The sequence below is a fragment of the Lactuca sativa genome, chromosome 9, assembly GCF_002870075.4.
Source record: "Lactuca sativa cultivar Salinas chromosome 9, Lsat_Salinas_v11, whole genome shotgun sequence".
NCBI lineage: Eukaryota > Viridiplantae > Streptophyta > Magnoliopsida > Asterales > Asteraceae > Lactuca > Lactuca sativa.
In genome coordinates this window covers 193,733,805-193,748,035 of record NC_056631.2, presented here as the reverse complement: position 1 = coordinate 193,748,035, position 14,231 = coordinate 193,733,805, and positions in this window count along the sequence as shown.

Below are 14,231 nucleotides of genomic sequence, written 5' to 3'. Positions count from 1 at the left end.
GAAGAAGAAACAGATGTGTTAATAAAGAGAAAGAGAATGTGAATGTCATAAACTCATAACTATACCTATCCAACACTCCATTCTGGTACAAGGTGAAATATTTATTACATTGGGTGGGTCCACGCTGATATTCAAACATAGAAAAAGACCAACACATCCAGATTTCATCTGCAGTTATTAGAAAACATCATTTCAGAGCTAACTATAAAGAAATACACTACCAATAACCACCCAACACCAACATAGCATTTGTTTTCAAATGCATAGCTGTATTAGCAATGAATTACCACTGTTACAAGAACAACATGATAAGATTTGTATATCACAGCAACAACAATATGTTGTTGGGTTTGGCATATAGCAACAGCAGCCTCCAGCAAATCTCTAAAGCGAACTACTTTGATAACCATGTGAACTCTAACTAATAAAACTAAATCACCCACTATCAGTTTTTTATTAATAACTGTTGGTGCAAGACACTCAGGCATGGCAAAATACAGCTTTATGTGGCAAGCATACATGATAACAGGTCACCCTACTCATCTAATCAGTATTAGTAGGAAACTAATAGGTCGGACAGATGCAGGAATACATCTTGTCTAATAGCAGATTATCTCATAAGCATAAAAATGCAAAAGGAAATCGAAAATGATAAATGGGTAAATGCAGGAAACACTAGATTACCCGGTCCTTAGGCCGCCATTTGGAGACCAACCCACTTAACCCTCAATTTGTTAGGTATGCTAAATAACTTAATTAGTTGGGTATGATAAATAACTTAATGAGATTAACATTAATGAGATTAAATTAATGAAATTACATATGAAACTAACTAACTTAATGAAAGATAATGTTTTACATAAACAAAATAGATTACCAGTAATGAAAACAAACATTTAACCCTGAATTAGTTGGGTATGCTAAATAATTTAATGAAATTACATATGAAACTAGGTTACATGCTCTATAGGTTTCTTCTTTTTTCTGTCACAATCAGAAATTATAAAAGTAACATCTCATATGCATTTATTCAAACAGGTTACCTGCTCTCATGGTTCACGAGTGAACAGATAAAAAATTTCCAAATTCACTTTTTTTGTGCTAAAATCATTTGTCTGTGGAGAGTGATTTCAATCAGGTAAATCAAGTAATTCTCATGAACATTAATAATAAACTTTTCTAATTTCTTCAAATACAACACAAAGGGATGAACTCACATGGAGTCGTGAGCATTGGCGAATCGGATCTGATTAGCGAACCATGGGAAGGCAAGAAGTAGGCGATATGGAGAACATTGGTCAGCAGAGTAAGTCAACGACTGAGAATGAGTTGAAGTGGTGTTGTTGAGGTGTGTCGAAATCATGATAAACATACCTTAATCAACCCTAGGGCTTGGAAACTTGAGCAGTCATTCCAGTCTCCGGTGAGGTGAGGTGAGCCTAAGGTCTCCGGTGGAAAGAGGTGAGCTAAGTTCGCTTGCAGGTGAGAAGAGCCGAGGTAGAGAACGTTTCAGAGAGCACTCCTTGAAAAAAGCCCTAGATAATGGTCCCATTAATTTTTTGATAAGATAAATAGTCTATTCAATGAAGACGAGGGTTAGAAGACGACGTTGAATGAATTTTTCAACAGTGAGGGCGAGAACGTTCATCGAACAAACCATATCGTTTCATCCTCCTCATGAGAGCTTTGCATTTGAATATTCTTCGTGGATCTTTGTCCTCAGGAGTTAGAAGCATTATCGCAGCATTACGGATTTTGTTGAGTCGTTCCTTTTCAACTTTGCATCGTAGATTGTATTCTCCGTTCAATTTCAACTTTGCGTCTAGTCTTTCCTTTTCATTTGAGCGTCGATAATTAGGGCAAGAGGGAAAGGAGAAAAAAAGGAAGGTGGGGATTTTAATTTTTTAGGATTTCATTTTTCCCCCTGGTTATTAAGGGATGGAACGCGCGTTCCATTTAAATTTATAAAGCGACATCCATAGACGACGCACATTTTATTATAGGTGCCCTCCGTGTTTTTTTTTTTTTTGGATTAGACACTAATTTAAGGTCACTCAGTAATGCGCGACCTAAATTCTTAAAACTTTTGAACAGATGACTCTTTTTTAATGTCGCTCTCTAATGCGTAACATAAATCAAAGAGCGTCGTGTTTTGCACGTCGTAAAAGGGTCTTTTTCTTGTAGTGTTTGACCGTTATGCACTGACATATCCTTTTGCATGAGATTTCCTAGTCCTTATAAAAAATTATAATAAGGCTTGCATGTTTCTTTTATGATTGATCGTTCATACAAACTTTTTCCTTGGAAGCATGCTTGTCGTATGCATTAAGTCTCATATTATGCTGAAACATTAAGCATTACCCAATGGCTTACCCTGATTGCATTTTCATCAGCGTAAGATATAGTTGAAAGGTCCTTAGTTGACAAAGTGTTACTCTAAGTATTCTAAAATAGAACTTATGGATTCAGTATATAATACCATACATTGATGAAAGTTTGAAACTCTATGTCGATGGTTAGACTATGTATCATAGTCTATCATACGCACCAACCCTTTCTCACCCTATTTTTCTTCTTAAAATTTTATGAATCAACATAAGATGCCAGCCCTTGATGAGAACCAGAAAAATCTATGCCGATAAGTATATCTTGTTTCATGGAGTATATTTTTTAAAGGGTATATTACACGTACCTACCCACACTCTTTTTTTCTAATAAAAGAAGTCAATGATTCAGCATATAGAACCATACGCCAACGAGATTTCACAATACTATGTCAATGATATATAGTATAACAACATACTATTAGGGGACATCACTAACCCATCCATCATTTCGATGTAGCTTGTGATATGTTGATAGCTTGTGCTGCAACTCGTGATACATTGATACCTTATGCTCCAACATGTGATACTCTATTTTGAAATGGTAACTCTTCAACTGTAACTTTCAGACGAGGATAAGAATGCAAACTGTTACCTTAGGATTCAAGATATTTACGACACCTTTTCTCCCACAATGATTATGTGAAAGGTATGGGAGTTTGAATATAAATAGGAGTTTTCACTCACCAACATCACTCCATATCCCTTTTCATGTAACACCCATTTCAGATATGAGTTAATCTCTAATTTTGAATTTTCATTTTGGATGGCCACGATGTGGTGGAGCATCACCACAACATAGCAATAATTTTTAGGATCACAAGATTTAATGATCTGCCACAACGTGGCAAATGGTACCATGGTGTGGCAACTGTTTTTAGAGAAAACCCAAATCCTTAGGCTTTGGGCGCTATTTAAAGGACGTTACGACAAGGGTCTTGTGATCATTCTACCTCCATAACCCTCTCAATCTCAAAAACCCTAACCCTAGCCTGCTTTGCATATTGTTAGCTCATGTTGGTACATCTTCTAATCTTTGAAGGATAAAGAAGTCTCTCGGTGTGGTGGGTCACATTGCAAGCATCATCTTCATATTCCAGCACATCTTCTAGAGCTTGGTGAGTGTCTAAGACTCAGTCTTTACATTGATAAGTTGCTAGATCTCCACATTTGTCCCTTATTCTTCACGTGTTGGTAGGTTGGACTGGTAAGTCTCATAAAGTTTTCAATTTTATGAATCTCTAGGTCATTAAGGGTGTTTGAGGCGTGAGATCTGATGTAAGAATGATTTTTGGTGTCATGCATGAATGTTTGGTCATAAAACCATTATTTTGAACTAATAATGAGTTCAATACATGCATTGGACATGCATGTCTGTAATGCATGAATTTTTATGATGGTGTTGGTGCTAGAAACTCTTCTAGAACCGATTGACAAGAAACATTCAAGATTTAGTGCTCAATGATCAAGTTCATGACATGTTTTGCCTTATTTGGACCTAGGGTTTAAGATCTTGATCTCTTGGATGGTCTTAAAGGATAAAGTTGGAAACTTTATCCATCTATAACATAGGAAGGAGCATATCTGAGCTTTAGAGCTCTTAGAATAGAAGAAACCAGCTTACCCATAAAGTTGTTAAGGACCCAGTGCACATTGTGTGGCCTTAGGTTTTCATGGCGTGACGTTGGGGAAATTCCCATTTGTGTTGTCGTTTATGGGCCATGATGTAGTGGTCAACTAAAGTCAAGTTTTATCACTGACTTTGATCGTTGACTTTTGGCATAGGTTAAATTTTGGTCAAATATCTATCTTTAGAAGGTAGACTTATGGTTCACCTAGTATGAATTATTAGGAAGTGTTCAAGGCCCATTCGTTGGATGGGGGATATTTGATAGTTGTGGACGGTGTAACATTGAGCTATGTTATAGTCGACTTTGTGAGTCATGTAAATCTTCTCATTTTACTTATGGGTCGAAGGCACTAATGTTGCCCACTGGATTGTGTAGTGTGCTAATTGTCTTTGTGAAACTTGCATGGAAGACCATGGGGTAGCCCATGGCATTTGTTTGAAAGACCATTGGGGTAGGACATGACAATTGCATGAATGGACATGAGGGTAGTCCATGTCACTTGGATGTTAGACCATGGGGGTAACCCATGGCTATTGCTTGTAAGACCCGGGAGGTAGCCCATGTCAATTGTATGTATGGTATGTGGTATTTTGGGGAACTCACTAAGCTTTGTGCTGAGAAATAATAATGATTTAATGATTTAGAATGAGAGAACGAACACAATCATGAAGATGTATTTGGTGAACAAGATATTGTATTCAAATATGATAAGGAAATACAAAAACAGAAGATTGCAATCTAACTAATCTAACCTAAAGACTCTTAACTCATTCAAGCACTACATCTTGCCATACCCACTAAAATAATATACCATGTCTATTTATAGGTGTACAAACAAGTCTAGCTAATTAACCCACATGTCATAAAGAAAGTTCCTTGTTATCATACATGGAAGACTTTGAACCTTACATTCTCCCCCTCAAAGTATGGAATGCATGAAAAGGCTTCATATTCCTAAATAAGCATCTAGCAAATAAGAAGAGAACACATGACAAGGCATCAAAGTGATCTACGAATCTTGATTCTTCAATAGTCTTTGAAAGGGGTTCTAGAAGTAATATTTTCAAACTTCATCTTCTAATGTAATCCTAATGATTGTTAAGAAAGCCAAACCCACCATAAAACCTATTATGGAATTGAGAAGCCAAATCACTTAATATCTTTAAAGAACTCCCCCTCCAAGTTACAATGATTTTCAAATAAGATAATGATATAAATTATCAAAAAATATCATGTAACAAACTAAACTCAAGATTCTCAACTTCACTTGATTGAGAAATCCCTAAAAGTTAGAGTCAATCAACGCACCATGGTCACTCGTAGAAATTATGGGATCCACGTCCTAAATTTCATCAATGCCTAAAAATGATATACCCACTTTCATATTTCTACCACAAGTATAATCAACAATCACAATTTGATAAATCACAATCCAATTTCAAATGCCCATATCAAATTAATGATCTTTAAATAAGCTAATGATATAAGTCATCAAAAAATATCATGTAACAAACCAAACTCAAGATTCTTAACCTCACTTGATCGAGAAATCCCTAAAAGTTTGAGTCAATCAAAGCACCAACGTCATTCGTAGAACTTATGGGATCCCCATCCTTAAGCTTTCGCAGTGATAGGAAAATCCATTTGAAAATCAACATTGTTATCAACTGAGAAAGAGGTTTGAGGTTCCAACCAATAGAGTTTTGGATTGCTGAGAGCTTTTTCTTCAATTCTTTCGATTTTCCATGGAGGAAATAGAGCTTTCTTGTTTGCAAGAATTTCTTGCTGCATTCTTCTTTTTAGCTTCCTCTGCATTAAGCTTTGCATTCAAAGCATTAAGCTTTGCATTCAAAGCATTAACCTCATCCAAAAATACGTCACATTTTGCTTGATCTTCTTATTTTTATTTTTTCAATGGTGGATCTAAATCATCTAACTTGTCAGCGATAATTTTCACATTTCCTTTTCCTTACCCAAAATCTTCATTACTCTTTTGGCCAATTCTATTTTCCTGTAAATTCTTCAATTTTTCTTCCATAGTTTTCCTCTCTAAACGGATTTTCTCACTGTTCTTTTCCACTGGACCCATTTGATAAGGATTCTTGATGTTGACTTCTGGAAACACTCTTTTATCTCCCCCTTGTTGCGAAGTAGCCTTGCTACTCGTAACATCATTCAACTTTACGAGAATGGGCTTATGTTTTGCATCCATAACCTGTGAAATGTAATCGACATATTAATGGGTGATGAAGTTCAGTTAATTTGGCATACAATCTTTTAGCGCTATTACAGTAAATGTTTTGATGTTTCATTAACAAAATATTGTTTGCCCTAACCGAACCCCTATCTAGAGTGATATTTCTCAACTATAGCTCTACACTATCTATTCTACTCTTCTTAGATTCTAAGTGATTTTGAGCATCTAACAACATTCTTTTCGAATGCTCAGCTTTGCTACTAACATAAATTAGCACATTATTAATATAAGAAAGAGTATCATCAAAATCAGATAAAACTATAAGATAAGAACTTAAAGGAATATTAAAAGATTTAAGAAGAGAATGTACCTTTGATGTCATAGGTGACTTATCAGCTCCTGTTGACACAAAACATCTCCCAGTGACTTTTTCCTCTTCTAAACTGCCACTTCGAATTGTGCAAACAACGAACAATGGGTGGGGTTTCTCATTTCTTCATCATCTAAACCAGATAACTATACCTAGTAAGTTCCATCCCCTTCATTTCCTCCCTTCGCGACCAATGACAAACCTTTGGTCTTTTCTCTCACCTCCTCCAGTCTCTGAACATAATATGATTCATCTGTAACTCTCTACTTCTTCTCTTCTTTCTTCCTCAGCATGTAGTCTATTGCAAGACTATGTACACCATTACAGTAGTTACAATCAAATCGTGAATCTCCCTTCATCTTTTTCTCACTCTTCTCAACAACACTCTTGCTTTCTTTCTTCTCTTCCTTTGATTCCACTCTTGTTCCTTTTCCAGATGAAGTGTTACCCTTGAATTCATTGTTGCTTTTGTAATTTGGATTAAAAGGCTTCTTGAAGAACTTCTTCACTTTATTGTCTGAGTACTATGCCACAACCTCATCCTCAGAGTTCACCAGAAATCCTTCATCTTCATAACCATCTTGTTTAGTAGTTTCGATCTCAGAGTCCTTTGTTGAAACCTTCAACATTAAGGCCAAAGGACCTCCTACGATCCGCCCACTACTCATAATACTCTGGAATGAGCATTATAATCTTCGTGGAAAATCTAAGAGGATGAAAAAAGCTTGACATAGTGTTCATGTTGAAATTCTCCATTTTTGTACAGACAAAAGTGACGACGAGATTAAGAAAAAGAGATCTAACAAATGAATCTATCAGAAAACACTCGATCTATCAAACCGATTATAGAATCGAAACAATCAATCAATTAGAACAAGTTTTCTTAATCAAAAGTGCGGACATCTTTTGAATCGAAAAGAGAGATTCAAAAACTTTTGAAAAAGACGAGAAAACCAGTAATAACGAGAAAATCAGATTAGACAGAAAATCCCAAACATTTTGTTCTGAGTTGAACTCACTTCGTGACAAAGGCACTGTCATGCCGTGAGAACAGATTTTCGAAAAAAGTTTTGTTTGATTCAACATATGCACTTTCAGTGTTAGACAACCATATATCTCTGATACCACTGATGGATTTTATAGGTTATAACTACATGTACAATGCGGAAAATCACTTAATAATTAAGAAGGGCGCATGCAACCTATAAGGGTATATGTATTAACACTTTGAATGCAACATATTATGAAGAAGAAAACTAACATGAACCCTATGATAATCAAAATCATGGATTATGGTTACATACCTTACATTTGTTATAGCAAAAAAATCACTTCGATCCTTCCTTTGTAGATCTTGAGAAGTTAGCACCAAAAGCTTAATGCCTCTAATGGTTTGTACCCAAAACCTAGAACTTGAAGAAAATTAAGGAGAGAGGACGTAGATGAAAAAATTGGCTATTCTTCTGAGAGAATGAGTGGCCAAGAATAGGAAAATCTAGGGCCCTATTTATACCAACTCAGGAAACCCTAGAAACCCTAATTTGAACATATAATATTGTTATTTCAAATCCGGATGGTTATCTAGTTTCCTTATCATTATGGAGGATTCCAGAAACCCTAATTAGGGTCTCCAATATTGTCCCCTATAGTAAGGTTCTGGAACCTCTCATTTTGTTCAACTATTAAACAAATACAACTTAGCCCTTGCACTCTTAATTATTTCTAATTAATCCTAAAATTATTTCCAATTAATTTTTAATTAATTATTAGCCTTTCAAATTAATATAGTAATCACATAATATATTAACAAATCATTTATTGCAGTTTATTAATCATATAATAAATCAATAAATCGTCTTCTCTCTACAAATGTCATTCTAACCAAGTTCTAGTTATGAGGTAACCGAAAAAGGACTTTGCTTCTAATTACAAGTATATAACAATTTAGTTCTGAGCTTAGACACCTTAATCTAATAATGCAGCCCAACCCAATCTGTTGACGGGCCAAACGATGTAGTAATGCTCGCGAGACGTTCAAACTGTGTTCCTATGCTACCACAAAGGTTGAATGACTATGAACTAAATGTTGACCATTTAATGTTAAGTTTCGATGAGGAACCAAGAAATTTCAATGAAGCAAAAATAAACAAGAAATGGATCGAAGCAATACAGGCTGAAATTGATTCCATTAAGAAGAACAACACTTGGAAACTCATCCTCCACTTATAGATGCCAAACCTACTAGCTTAAGATGGTCGTACAAAATTAAAAGAAATATGAGTGGATCAATTACAAGGTACAAAGAGCGTCTAGTTGCTAAAGGCTATGCATAAGAGAAAGGTAATGATTTTGATGAAGTATTTGTGGTGGTAGCTCGTCTCGAGACAATAAGACTTTTGATTGCTCTTGCAACTAGGTACGGATGGAAGATTCATCACTTGGACATAAAAACAACATTTTTGTTTGGTGAGTTACAAGAAGAAGTGTATGTAAACAAACCTGAAGGTTTTGTGAAGAAAGGTGAAGAAAAAAAGTCTACAAATTAGCAAAAGCATTATATGTTCTTTGACAACCTCTAAGAGCATGGAATTTGAAACTTACTAATACATTGAAAAATATAGGTTTTCAACGATGCATGCAATAAAATGTTGTTTATAGAAAGGTTTCAGATGCAAAATTTATAATTGTTTTGATTTATTTAGATGATTTATTCGTGATAGGAACAAGTATAGAGTTTATAAATCAATTCAAGAAATTGATGGCATTGCAATTTGAAATGTGATACCTTGGAGAACTAACTTGCTACCTGGGTATTGAAGTATTGCAAGAAAATGGTTGTGTAAAGGTAAAACAAGAGGGTTTTGCCATGAAAATTCTAAAATAAGTAGGTATGGAAGACTGTAATTCAACTCAATATCCGATGGAGCCGGGACTAAAATTGTCTAAAGCTGAAGATGAACCTGAAGCTGAAGCTACTTATTGTCGAAAATTAGTGGGTTATTAACAATATCTCTAGCACACTCGTCCATATTTAGCATATTTGGTTGGATTAGTTAGTTGTTACATGCAAAGTCCAATAGAATCTCACACACATGCTATTAAGCAAATTCTTCGTTACATATGTGGTACAACATCTTTTGGGATAATATATAAACGATGTAAAGATATAAGCTTGCTAAGTTACAGTGACAGCAGTCATAATGTTGATGTAGATGATGGAAGAAGTATAACAGGAAATGTTTTTTTACCTTAGTGACTCACCCATCACTTGGTGCTCCTAAAAGTAAGATAAGTAGCATTATCCTCGTATGAAGTTGAGTTCATGGTAGCTATTTAATCAGCGTGTTAGGCGGTTTGGTTAAGGGAGTTGTTGGATGAGCTGACATGAATGAAGAAACAAAAGGTGCTGATTCGAATAGACAACAAATCAACAATTGCACTGTCAAAGAATATTGTCTTTCATGGAAGAAGCAAACATATTCACACTCGATATCACTTTATTCGAGAACGTGTTGAAAACGAACAAGTGATAGTTGAACATGTTTCCAGGGACAAGCAACGTGCAGATCCACTTACGAAGGCCTTGACTCGGAAAAGGTTCACATAAATGAGATCGTTGCTTGGCGTGCAAGAATACCCTTCACTTAGAAATTCAAGGGGTGATTGTTAGCGAATTGTCTGAGATCAAAAGTGGCTAGGTGGCGTGATCTGGTCCAGATGTCGATGACTTGGAGTGTTGTCCAAGTAATTTGGAGTGTTTTTCAAGTTCTATAATCCTTGAGTAATAAGCAATGGTTTATATGGAAAGTTTAAGTGTTCCATTATAGAATCCTAATCGTATACTAATATGTTTTCTGTTTAGTATAAAGTCAGATGTATATGTTCCTGTAATGTTGACTGTTTTGTAGTTTTGAGTTATTTTCTTAAATAAAAAATTTATACGAGTTGTGCATTATAGTTTCTGTTTTTCTATTTACCTTTGATGGATCTTCGCATAAGTTTAAAAACTTATATCATAAAATTTTAAATATTTTTGATCTATCTTTATTCAAAAATATATTTTGATTGAACTATTATCCTTATGATAGGAAATTTACAATGTTTGAATTTGATTGAGCATTTTTTTCGATAATAACATACTTTGAAAAAGAAAACTATATCATATTATCATTTAAATAAATAGCTAACTACAAATCTCCCAATCAGTCAATTAGTATATAATGTGTGTCGTCATCCCAAATAAGAAAAAGGAAGGCATGTAAACTGCTTTCTTTTCCCATGTTTGCATCTTGTGGAAAACAAAAACAAACAACCCTTTCGGTTTGTTAATGATATTTAAATAATTGTTTTATATATTAACATCATAACTAGCTGAAGTATTATCAACTATCAAGTAATCAAAATTTAGTCGAAACAAGTTTAAGTATATAAAACACGTGAATTCTTATAAGGCTTGCGAGCTACGTATACATGTTAATATGTATGTATGTATTTATTTATAGTAAAATTTAATGTATAATCTTTCATCGAATTAGGATAAGACTTATTTAATTGAACATAGATGCTATATGTACTAGATATTCATGTAATCATGTTATCATTCGAATCATTAGGCCCAACATTTTGAGCCCATATGATTTAGTTGTCCATTATATATATATATATATATATATATATATATATATATATATATATATATATATATATATATATATATATATATATATATATATATATATATATATATATATATATATATTATCAAATTAGAACACCTAAAAAGTTAAGAACGCGCGAAAACTTCTGGACTAATCATTTTATAAGGGTATATTACTAACTTTATATAAATATTAATTAATGATTTCCTAAAATGTAGGGATAATGATTTTAATTATCTAAAAAATTAATATTTCTTTTTAGTTAATGAAATATATATAAATATTTTTTTTATGATTTTTCCCAAAAATAATTTATGACCGTTTCAAAAAAATTACCTAAAAAAATTAATATTTCCTTTTATTTTAAATCTGAAAAGAAAATCTTAAAAAAATTATTATTTTCTACTATTTCACGTTTTTGTTTTTCAAAAAAAAAAAAAAAAAAAAAAAGATTAAAGATTCAATCCCAAATCAATACACTTCCAGTCATAAATTAAAACATATCAAATTACAAATAATTCAATGTATTTTTCATTAATCAAAAATAAAAATAGTGTAAAAATTATAATTTCTTCATAAAATGAATACCTCTAATCATAAGTAAATACACCAATTCACATGAATACACTATTATTCATAAATAAATACAATCATTCACACATGAATACATTGCAATTGACAAATTAATACACTGTTATTTATAAATTAATACACATTCTATCATATAATGAATACATCTAATCATAAATAAATACACTTGTTCATATGAATGCACTACTATTAATAAATAAATAGAAACATTCATACATAACTACACTGTTATTCATAAATGAATACACGTGTTATTCATAAATAAATACAACCATTCACGCACCCCTTTTCATGATCCGTTTTTTAATGTCGATCGACTACAACAACGTTAAGAGTGAATTGGTATTGTTGAGTTCATCGTAGCCCAAGGTGGATTAAAGGCTTCCTTCCCGTCACTCCCTTTACTGTCGTTGCCGTATTTATAAATCTTACCATTGGATCACTGGATAAACAATAGACGGTTGAAGGACTGCCACCATCATGCTTGGACTGTCACCACCACAAACATCTTTATCCTTCTTTTTTCCATCGAACAAGAAAGACAAACACCATCGTTCTTTATCTTCTTCCTATTTATTTCAATTAACAAAACACCACTAAAATCTATTGATTAAGCTCATCAATTTCTGTTAAAAAGCAAACCCAAAAACCCACCTCAAACCAAAAACACCCCGATCGCATTGTTGCATCCACCGAGACCAACGAACCACCCCTCGCTGCCTCCTCTTTTCCTCCTCTTCAGCCTCATCGAACCTGGAGACGCTCCCCTCGCCATCACGACGGCCGACCACAAACGTCACCGACTGCCTTCACTTCCTTCCTACGTCTTTCATCGACCATGCTGCTTTCGATTCTTTGTTTTCTCTGATCCCATCAAGTGACGACTTGGAGGGTTTTGGTGATGGCAAGGTCTGATGATGATATTAGGTCAACGAAATAGAGAGGTACAAAGTAACTATAGGAGTTTACAAAATTAGGGTAATGTTTATTTACCTTAATACCCTTTATAATTTACATTAATTTAAAATTTAAATTTTAAATGTATTAATAATTAGAAAAATAATAATTAATTATAGCCACACATCTTAATAATTAGATGGTCCACATCTGTTCTCGCATCACTGGAATGTCGTCGAAATAACTGATCGATGCCTCTCCACACCTCCCTCCGACTCTACTCCTTCCACAGTCGAAAACAATGTTTGTCGGTCTCTTCTCTCCAACAAGTATGTTTCTCGATCTGGTTCTAGTGGGAATTGTATCCTTATGATTTAGTGGTACCAAATCACCGGCCAACTGAAATCGATTCTTCATTTCAAAGGCATATAAAACAAATTCTTCATCGTCTTCCTCTACAATCGACCATCTCAACACATAAATCAAAAGTAGGTAACCCTATTTAACCAGGCTTCCTCCCATCTCTGAAATTGCAAACCTAGATATATATGTTAAATCATTTAGGTCCTGTCGTTTTCAAATATAATCATAGGTAAAAACATTTTCTTTTGGTTTCTCCAATTTTTTGCATTTTTCTTGACTCCTTTAATATTGTTTTTTTTTTTTCAGATGCGACCGTAAGTGATGTATCACTTGTGATTTCTAGCCTTGATGAGGTATAAGTTGTTTTTTGTAACATTTGGTGGTTTATTTTCATATATTGGTTTTCTGGTCCTTTTTATTAGGCTCAAAGTTGATCTTCTGAATATTTTTGAAGACATAGGGGAACGGTAGTGAAAGGAAGGAGAATGGGTTTCACCATATTTTGTTTAAAAGACATACAATGTATGTAAATATATGGTTATTGTTCGGGAAAGAACACTTCTAAAGTCTATAGTTTAGCTAGAGCCTTACATGATATGAACTGTGGTAACTCTTAAATATATGTTAGATACGTGTAATCAAGTCATGGATTTTGTAAGAGTGTAATCAATTGTCAGTTTTAAAGTATGATGAAAGTTTAAGGTATAAATAAAGGTGTTTGATCTGGTTCCATCATCTTCTTCATATTATATAATAAAATGTTGATCGGGTTCCTATAGCCACTCATGACATTATGATTTATGACTAAAAAACTATACAATTATTTTCATATCGGTATATAAAAGTTTGTTTCATTAAATCTATTTATGATATAATTTCTTAATCGCTGTAGATGTCAAAGAGATACAGGGAGTTAGAAAGGAAGTTACCAAAAGCTGAAAGTGTAGACGGTTTTAGTGAAATTATTTCACTTGATTTTATAACATTTTTGTCGTTTCATCGCAATCATAACTTTGCAAATAACAAACCAATGTACTAAAGATAGAGAGGTTACTAGTTTGTTTAAAAAAAAGTAAAAGAAAACCTTCACATTTTTAGTTTCTTTCAAATACCTTACACAAAAAATTGTGGTGTCAAAAT